We start from the raw sequence: 9085 nt of genomic DNA on the forward strand, positions 1-9085 counted from the left end.
GGTCAGTTAACTTGCCCAAGGTTACAGAGCTAAGGCAGGCTAGCTCCAGAATCTGTGACCTCAATCCCTGCATCGCAGCCCTTACAGAGAAGAAACTTAGGTTTGGAGAGTCTCAATGACGGCCCAAGCTCTTATCTCTCTAAAGTAGTCGACCAAGGACTTAGCTCGAGATCTCTGACTTCTGGTCCAGCAATCCTAACAATCATTACAATCCTCTCTGGTCCCAGTCAAGACCCAAATATAGACCTTTCTCCTCTATAAGGTCTCAGTCATTTAAGGTGGCTTTACCTATCTTTGTTCATGTTAATTTCTTCCCATAAGGATCTACAGTCTATGCAGCAAGTTTTTTTTTTTAATGGAAGTTGTAATTTTTTTAAACTATTTTTTTTTGAAGATTTATTATTTATTTTTGGCTGCATTGGGCCTTTGTTGCTGCACATGGGCTTTCTCTAGTTGTGATGAGTGAGGGCTACTTTTTGTTGTGGTGTGAGGGCTCCTCAGTGTGGTGTCTTCTCTTGTTGTGGAGCACAGGCTCTAGGCATGCGGGCTTCAGTAGTTGCAGCATGCAGGCTCAGTAGTTGTGGCTCACAGGCTCTGGAGCACAGGCTCAATAGTTGTGGCACACGGGCTTAGTTGCTCCGTGGCATGTGGGATCTTCCCAGACCAGGGCTCAAACTTATGTCCCCTGAATTGGCAGGTAGATTCTTAGCTACTGCACCATCAGGGAAGCCCTGTTAATTCTTTTCTGATTGTTTTTAATTTCTCTGTTTGTTTCTTCTTCCCTTGCCCTCTTCCTTTGTGATTTGATGGTTTTCTGTGGTGATAAGTTTAGGTACCTTTCTTTAGATCTGTTGTGTATCTACAATTAGTTTTTGCTTTATGGTTACCATGAGGCTTACATAAAACAACTTATATTTGTAACAATCTGTATTAAGTTGATAATAACTTAAGTTTGAATTCATTCTAAAGCTCTACATTTTTACTTCCCCCACCCACGTTTTATGTTTTTGATGTCACAATGTACATCTGTATAACCATTAACAAATTATTGTAATTTTTTTTTACTACTTTTGTTCTTAACCTTCATATAGTTTTTAAGTCATCAACCCACCACCTTTACATTAGATTATTTTGAATTTTACTACATATTTACCTTTACCAGTGAGATTTATCTTTCGTATGTTTTCCTGTTACTAATTGGTGCCCTTTTGCTCAGCTTAAAAAGTGCCTTTAACAATTCTTGTAAGGCTGGTCTAGTGGCCATGCACTCCTTTAGCTTTTGCTTGGCTGCAAAACTTTTCTCTCTCCTTCAACACTGAACAACAACTTTGTCAGGTAGAGTAGTCTTGTTTGACAGTTTTTTGTATGTTTTTTTGTTTGTTAAAAAACAAAGCTTTTCAAATATATCATGCCACTTTCTTCTGGCCTGCAAAGTTTCTGCTGAAAAAGTCTGCTGATAGTCTTATGGTGCTTCCCTTGTATACAACGAGTTGTTTTTCTCTTGCTGCTTTGACGATTGTCTCTCTGTCTTTAACTTCTGACAGTTAGGATGTGTTGTGGTGTGGGTCTCTTTGAGTTCAACTTTTGTGGAACTCCCTGGGCTTCCTGGATCTGGATGTCTATTTCCTTTCCCAGATTAGAAACATTTTGAGCCATTATTTCGTCAAATAATTTTTCTGCCCTTTCTATCTCTCCTTTCCTCCTGGGACTCCCATAATGTGAGTGTTGGTCTGCTTGATGGTTTCCCATACATCCTGTAAGCCATCTTCACTCTTTTCATTCTTTTTTCTTATTGCTTTTCTAACTGGGTGAATTCCAGTGCCTTGTTTTCAAGTTCATCAATCCTTTCTTTTGCCTCATCTAGTCTGCTGTTGAACCTTTCTATTATATTTTTCAGGTGAGTTATTATATTCTTCAATTCTGTGACTTCTACTTGGTACTTTCTTATATTTTCTGTCTCTCAGTTGAAATTCTCACTTTGTTCATCCCAAGCTCAGTGAGTATCTTTATGGCGATTATTGTGAACTTTTTATCAGGTCAATCATATATCTGCGTTTCATGAAGGTCTTTTTTTGAGGTTTTATCTTATTCTTTCATTTGGAACATATTCTTCTGTATCTTTGTTTTAACCCTCTCTGTTAGATGCATTGATAAAACAGCCATGTCTCCCAGACTGCAAGGTGTGGCCTCATGCGGGAAATGAATCTTACCATTCAAACTTGCCCTGGATCTTGGTTGTTTCTCAGATTTTTTGTCCAAGCAGACTACTTTACTTTTAGTGGCTCCCAGTAGTTGAGGGAGTGCTGAGACCTGTGATTGTCCCAGAGGGGAAGATCTCGGTCAACACCTAGATGCAGGCGGATTGGATGACAGAACCTCCTGCAGCAGCTTTTCAGATATGCAAATATTCTTCTTTCAGGGGAAGACTGAGAGATGAGTGTTTCTGTCTGTTCCCAATGCGCTGAACCCTGGTGTGATAGCTGGTTAAGCACTTTCTTTCTCTGCTACCATCTCATTGAACCCATGAACATAAGCCCCACTGGCCACCAGAGCTGAGCTATCAATAAATATGTCCTCTGGGCAGCAGCCGCAAAAACCGAGGTGTCAGACATAAACGAGGGCTCCAGGAGCTCGTACAGACTTTCCCCTGGGAGATAGCGGTGCAGCAGAGGGAGAGTGGAAGAGCGTGTCTGCCCCCCACCGTCTCTGGAGAGGATTAGAGTCAGCCCTTAGATGCTTGTTTAGTTAGAAGCCTGCTTGTCAGGCCACAGCTTGAATATGTACTAATAAGATTCTTATACGGAGAGACTGGTGGCCTCAGTGTCACCTCTTGTCCTGTGCTGGGGGTGGGAGCTGGTTAAGAACTCTTCCTCCATTTGTTACAGTCGTGTGGGACCCCCAAGCGTAAGCCCCATGGGTCACCAAAGCCAGGAGATCTAGACATGTCCCCTGGGCATCAGCAGCAAGGACTGGGACACCAGACCAATGTAGAAGTTCGTTATGGGAGACACCAGCAAGCCGGAGTGGGGCAGAAGGAGAGCACAAGGCGGGCGCGCGCCCTCCATCCCTGGAAAGCACCTTCACAGGCCCCTGTAAGCGCACCAAAGCCGAAGCCTGCCCCCAGGCCAAAGCTCCAAGACAAGTAAATAGGCGTCCTTCACAGAAAGAGATGGAGTGTGTTTCAGTCTGCTGTCTACACTGTTCCCTAGGGTAGGGGCAGGCCGAGAACTATCTTTCCATGTGTTCCAGTCGCATGAAGGCAAACCTTGCTGATCACCAGAGCAAGGTGATCAAGGGGTATCCCCCGGGCAGTAGCCACAAAAACTGGGGCACCAGCTGTGTGTGCAAGCTCCCCAGTGGGAGACACTGGCCCTCTGGAGCCTGGCAGAGGGAAAGTGCAGAGACAGAATCCACCCTCTAAGGTCTCTGTAGAGGACTGGAGTCTACTCTTAGATGTGTGTTGAGTAGAAGCCTGACCCTTTGGCTGCAGCTCTGAAGATAACAGGCCTCTTTCACAGAGAGACTGGGTACCTCAGTCTGCTGCCTTTCTGCAGTGCCCCAGGAGTGTTGCCTGGGTAAGAAGTCTTTCTCCATTGGTTACAATCCTACGGGACCCATTAGCGTCAGTGCCGCTGGACACCAGAGCCAGGAGATGCCAAGGAGTCTCCCAGGAAGCAGTTGCACAATTCAGGGTGCCAGACAGGTGAGAGGCTCCTTTTGGGGCGGCACCAGCCACCTGGAGTGAGGAGGAAGGAGAGCGGAGAGCACAGGGATGGTAGCCACTGGCCTCTGTCAGAGAATATTTCAGCCAACTCTACATGTGTGTTAAATTGGATGCCTGCCCCCTTGAAATGATGCTTTAAGATAAACAAATAAGCAATAAGCCTCTTTTGCAGAAAGTCTGGGCACCTCTCAGTTCCTGCCTGGTCCCTGGGGTGAGACTCCCAGCACATGAACCCTTTAAGAGTCATTTCTCAGTTTACAGTCATCCTATGGGTCTCATGGAACAAGCCCTGTTGGCTTTCTAAGCTAGATGCTTGGGGGGCTCATGTCTCAGGTGGAGGTCTTAAGAGTTGGGTGCCTGATGTGGGGATCAAACCCTTTGTACATTGGAGAGAAGCTCGGGGTTTTGAGTTTCCTCCTGGTTATGGGTTATCACCACGTGGCTGGTGGGGTTTATGGTGAGATTGTGCCTCAGTCCCTCCTATCTGCTTCCATGTGGGTTTTTTTTTTTTTTTTTTTTTTTTCTCTCATTCATCCAACGTGTAGGAGTCACTCAGCTAGTTTGGGGTTTTTTCGTGAGGACATTGTTCCTTATGTAGCTGTAGATTCAATGTGTCTGTGGGAGGAAATGAGTTCAGGATCCTTGTACATTATCACCTTGAATCAGAACCTATTTATTCATCTTGAGTCTTTGACCAGTCCAGGAAGCAATTGTGAAATGTTAGATATGCAAGGTCACCTAACGTGATTATTATGCGTAAGAAACAGCTCTCATTTGGAGTTTGAAATGCATCACCCTTAAAAAGAATGCACAGAGAACTACCTGGTTATCAAGCCGACTTGAGAGAGATGGAGTTCTTGTAGCAACTAAGTCACCCAGCTCAGCTCTGGACAGTAAGAACAGATGGAAATAGACATCTGAAATTGCCTGATATTTATTTTTCTGCTCTAGAGAGATAGTATTCCATGACTGTATTACCTGTGATGAACCCAGGTAAGGAGTTCAATATTAGGACCAACATTTGGAGAGAGTTCATGGAAGTTTTGCTTTTTTTTTTTTTTTTTAAAGAAGTGGGGGCAGAGGCATATCCAGAAGTGATGGCTTAATCATCACAATAACAGCTATTATTTATTGAACTTTATTATACAAGGTACTTGCTTATTGCTTTACCTGTATTTCTCTTATCATGTAAGTCCCATATCAAACCATTTTAGAGATGAGAAACTTGAGTCAGAAAGTTTAAGTAACTTGCCCAAGACCTCACAGCTAGAAAATGTCAGAGCTACTGTGATTCTCTGGTCAGTAGATTTTGTCATTATACATGCTGCCTCAGACAAGAGTTAAAGGAACAGGAAAGGCCTTACCAGAAAAGGAAACTCTGAAATTCTATGCAAGAATCACCTTTGTAGCACATCTACTTCCAACAGTGGAACAAGCTGACTTGGGTGCTTTGATAACAGTTGAGGAAGGCTGTTATTAAAGAGATAGGAGACTAGATGACTTCTAAGGCCCCCCACCAAGTCTGGGAGCTCTTGCCTGGGCAGAGGCATTTTGTTGGAAGGAATAAAGAAAGACAATACACTTGTGTTGCAAAGACTCAAATGTACTACGTACAACTCAGGAAAGAGAAGTATTTTCCCATCTATTTTTGGAGCTGTTTTGGGTTTGCCAGCTGTATCTGGGTGTTCTTTTGTCAAATATCCAGGTCACCATAGTACTCAGCAAGCGTTTTGAAGTGAAGTCTTTCCTTGTCTGTCTTTTCCCCTAGACTTTCGTTCTTTCAGAGTAAAATGCTAGCTCTTATTCATTTTTGTGCTCTTCTAACTTAGTCTACTACCCAGAAGGTGCTAGATAAAAATTTGTCAAAATGAACTGTTTAAAACCAAATCTAATCACATCATTCCCCTATTCAAAATGTTTTGTTTCTCCCTATTGCCTCCAGGAAAATGTCTAAGTTACTTATCATGGAGTAAAGCCTCTCTGTGACTTGTCCTCTTTCTACTTCTCCTGTTGCATTTTTGTGCCCTCTTTCTTTGTGTTTTAGGCTCCAACCAAATCAGACTTCTTGCATGTTTTCCTCGTGCTCTTGCTGTGCCTCACTTCCATGTATTTGCAAGGAGGGTCCCTCTGCCCGGCTGGCCTCCGGCATGAGTTCTTCCACAAGTTCTTCCCTCATTCTCCAAGCACTCACCAAACCCAGGGGCATTATGTCACCACCTTTTATGCTCCCATCCAACCTCTATCGTGGCACCTCAGGCTCTGTGGTTTATCACTGCTGAGATTGCCCTATTTCCCACCAGGGAGCTACCTCTGCATTTTCTCAAGCATCTGGATATTTCCAGAAGCTTGCTCTTCACCTGATCTACAAAAGGCATTCATTTACTATTTGATGAGTGACTAAATCAATCAATCAATCAATAGTAAATCTCCCTCCATATCTGAAGCCTGTTGAGCAAAAAATAAGAGACCATTCTAATGAAATGCCCGCCTAACCTTTTGGATGGGATAACAAATAAGTATTTACCCATAGGTGTACAAGCATGAATCTCTTTTTTTGTGAATTATTAAAAAATTATTTTGTTGATCTTCTAACAGTGTCACAAGGTAGATAAAAATTATTAGCCTTGTGCTACACACTAAATGTTGTTTGCATCCCCTCAAAATTCATATGTTGAAATCCTAATCCTCAAAGTGACAATATATGGAGGTAGGTGATTAGGTCATGAGGGTCATGAATGGGGTTACTGCCCTCATAAAAGAGACCCCAGGGGGTTCCCTTGTCCTTCCTACCATGTGAAGACACAGTGAGAAGGCAGCCATCTATAAATAGGAAGCGGTCCCTCACCAGACACTGAATCCACCAGCATCTTAGGCTTCGACTTCCCAACCTCCAGAACAGTGAGAATAAATTTCTATTGTTTATAAGCCACTCAGTTTATGGTATTTTGCTACAACAGCACAAAGAGACTAAGACACCTTTTTCAAGAAAGGCTGTGATAATGAGTCAATGACCAATTCTTTTTATTTATTTATTTTATTGAATTTAGTGGATTTACACTGTTGTATTAATTTCTAACTGTATGGAAAAGGGATTCAGTTTTATATATATATATATATATATATTTTCTTCTTCATATTCTTCTCCATTATGGTTTATCACATGATTTTGAATATATTTCCCTGTGCTATTTAGTAAGACCTCATTGTTTATCCATCCTATATATAATAGTTTTCATCTGCTCATCCCAAACTCCCACTCCATCCCTCCCCCACCCTCCCTCCCCCTTGGCAACCACAAGTCTCTTCTCTATGTCTGTGAGTCTGTTTCTGTTTCATAGATAAGTTCATTTGTGTCACATTTTAGATTCCATATACAAGTGATATCATATGATGTTAGTCTTTCTTTCTGACTTACTTCACTTAGTATGATCATCTCTAGTTCCATCCATGTTGCTGCAAATGGCATTATTTCACTCTTTTTTGTATGGCTGAGTAGTGTTCCATTGTACATGTACACCATATCTTCTTTATCCATTCCTCTGTCAATGGACATTTAGGTTGTTTCCATGTCTTGACTATTGTGAATGGTGCTGCAATGAACATTGAGGTGCATGTATCTTTTTGAATTATAGTTTCCTCTGGACATATGCCCAGGAGTGGAATTGCAGGATCATATGGCAACTCTATTTTTAGTTTTTGAGGAACCTCCATACTGTTTTTCATAGTGGCTGCACCAATTTACCTTCCTGCCAACAGTGCAGGAGGGTTCCCTTTTCTCCACACCCTTTACAGCATTAGTTATTTGTAGACTTTTTAATGATAGCCGTTCTGACTGGCGTGACGTGGTACTTCATTGTAGTTTTGATTTGCATTTCTCTAATAATTAGAGATGTTGCGCATCTTTTCATGAGCCTATTGGCCATCTGTATGTTTTCTTTGGAGAAATGTCTATTTAGACCTTATGCCCATTTTTCAATTGGGTTTTTGTTGTTATTGAGTTGTATGCGTTGTTTGTATATTTTGGAAATTAAGCCCTTATCAGTTGCATCATTTGCAGATATTTTCTCCCAGTGGTAGGCTGTCTTTTCATTTCATTTATGGTTTCCTCTGCTGTGCAAAAGCTTGATTAGGTCCCATTTGTTTATTTTTGCTTTTATTTCTATTGCCTTGGGAGACTGACCTAAGAAAACATGGGTACAATTTATGTCAGAGAATATTCTGCCTATGTTCTCTTCTAAGAGTTGTACGGTATCGTGTCTTATATTTAAGTCTTTAAGCTGTTTTGAGTTTATTTTCATGTATGATGTGAGGGAGTGTTCTAACCTCATTGATTTGCATGTGGCCGTCCAACTTTCCCAGCACCATATGCTGAAGAGACTGTCTTTTCTCCATTGTATATTCTTGCCTCCTTTGTCAAAGATTAATTGACCATAGGTGTGTGGGTTTATTTCTGGGCTCTCTGTTCTGTTGCGCTGATCCATATTTCTGTTTTTGTGCTAATACCACACTGTTTTGATTACTGTAGCTTTGTAGCATTGTCTAAAATCTGAGAGAGTTATGCCTCTTGCTTTGTTCGTTTTCCTCAGAATTGTTTTGGTAATGCTGGGTCTTTTATGGTTCCATATAAATTTTAGGATTATTTGTTCTAGTTCTGTGAAAAATGCCATGGGTAATTTGATAGTGATCATATTAAATCAGTAGATTGCTTTGGGTAGTATGGACATTTTAATAATATTCTTCTAGTCTAAGAGCATGGGATATCTTTCCATTTCTTTGAATCATCTCACTTTCCTTTATTAATGTTTTATAGTTCTCAGCATATAAGTCTTTCACCTCCTTGATCAGGTTTATTCCTAAGTATTTTTAATGTGATTTTTGAAGGTATTGTCTTTTTACATTCCCTTTCTGATATTTCATTGTTAGTATAAAGAAATGCAACCAATTTCTGTATGTTGATGTATCCTGCTACCTTCCTGAATTTATCAGTTCTAGTAGTTTTTGTGTGGAGTTTTTAGTGTTTTCTATATATAGTATCATGTCATCTGCATATAATGACAATATTACTCCTTCCTTCCCTTTTTTTTTTTTTCTTGTCTGATTGCTGTGGCTATGACTTCCAATACTATGTTAAATAGAAGTGGTGAGAGTGGGCAACCTTGTCTTGTTTCAGATTTTAGTGGGAAGGCTTTTAGTTTTTCACCATTGAGTATTATATTGGCTATGGGTTTCTTACAAATAACTTATTATGTTAAGATATGTTCCCTCTTTACCCACTTTGGTAAGAGTTTTTAATCATGAATGGAGGTTGGATTTTATAAAATGCTTTTTCTACATCTATTGAAATGATCATATGGGCTTTTT

The sequence above is a fragment of the Hippopotamus amphibius genome, chromosome 4 (assembly GCF_030028045.1).
Source record: "Hippopotamus amphibius kiboko isolate mHipAmp2 chromosome 4, mHipAmp2.hap2, whole genome shotgun sequence".
Taxonomy (NCBI): Eukaryota; Metazoa; Chordata; class Mammalia; order Artiodactyla; family Hippopotamidae; genus Hippopotamus; species Hippopotamus amphibius.